This window comes from Bremia lactucae, linkage group LG5, assembly GCF_004359215.1.
Source record: "Bremia lactucae strain SF5 linkage group LG5, whole genome shotgun sequence".
Classification (NCBI taxonomy): Eukaryota; Oomycota; class Peronosporomycetes; order Peronosporales; family Peronosporaceae; genus Bremia; species Bremia lactucae.
The window spans coordinates 1560517-1561613 of NC_090614.1; positions in this window are offsets into that span (position 1 = coordinate 1560517).

The following is a 1097-nucleotide window of genomic DNA, read 5'->3' on the forward strand; positions in this document are numbered from 1 at the left end:
TTGATTGGTCAAAACAATCACAATAAAATTCCATCGCATGAAGAATAAACTCATGCGGGGCGTCGATAGTGCTGCGCCTTCGGCTGCGGTTCGTGCAGCCGCGGGTGACGCACTGTTATCCCTTACGGCAGACGGAACGTCTGCCGTAGTATCTTCCACACGCACAACACTAGATGTTGCGAGTGCACGTGGTGATTCACCACGTGAATACGACCCCTCTTTGGAGGTCGACTACGAATGCGAGTCGGATGAAATGGCCGACTAGGGGAGAATGGAACAGTCGCCAGACAGACGTCAGGCGGCTGACTATGAGCCTTCGAATGAGAGGGCTCATTCTGATAGACGAGTAAATAGTCTATTTTGATCCGACGATGAGGATGATACCTCATCGCCCGTTCGATCTCCCATACGGTCACCTGCACGTGTTTCTGTGCAAGGTGATGACGATGGCGTAAGCCATCGTAAGAAAAGTTGTTGTGGTACCCCTGCTTCAGTGGGTACCATTCAGGGGAGTGAAGACAATAAAATGTCTCATCTCGCCTCTGAAAAGAAGCCGTGGCTTTTGCCAGAACGGCTAATCAATAGCTTGTCTGGAGAAACTACACCTCACAATAAATATCCTTTATTTATTGCGACAAAGCTACATGGCCTTGATCCCAGCGCGAAGAACTTTCGCGCTGAGAAGGATTTTTATATCCATGCTTTTTTTAAGCATCGATGGTTTAGTGGCAATAATAAGCGAGATAAAGTCTCGCTTATGCAAGCCTGAAAGCGTTCATTCGCAATGTCAAAGACATTGGACGCGAAGCCTGGCTCCAAAAACATGACGCGAATCGCGTTAAATTTGAGAAACGAACTCCAACCGGTGCAAAGTATAAATTGCATCGGTTGTCACGCGAGGCTGGACTTCCATGCCTCACGTGGGGTGATCCCTGTCCGTGTTGTGTAGACAACTCGAAGAGGGTAAAAGGGGATGTCTATTCCCTTTCTTCGCCCTGGGGAAGGGCTCGCATCTCTATTGAGATGCGTGACGCGATTGACGTTTTGCAATCGATTTACAAGCGCCAAGGGCGCGTGTTTTCCGATGGGCCTTCTGA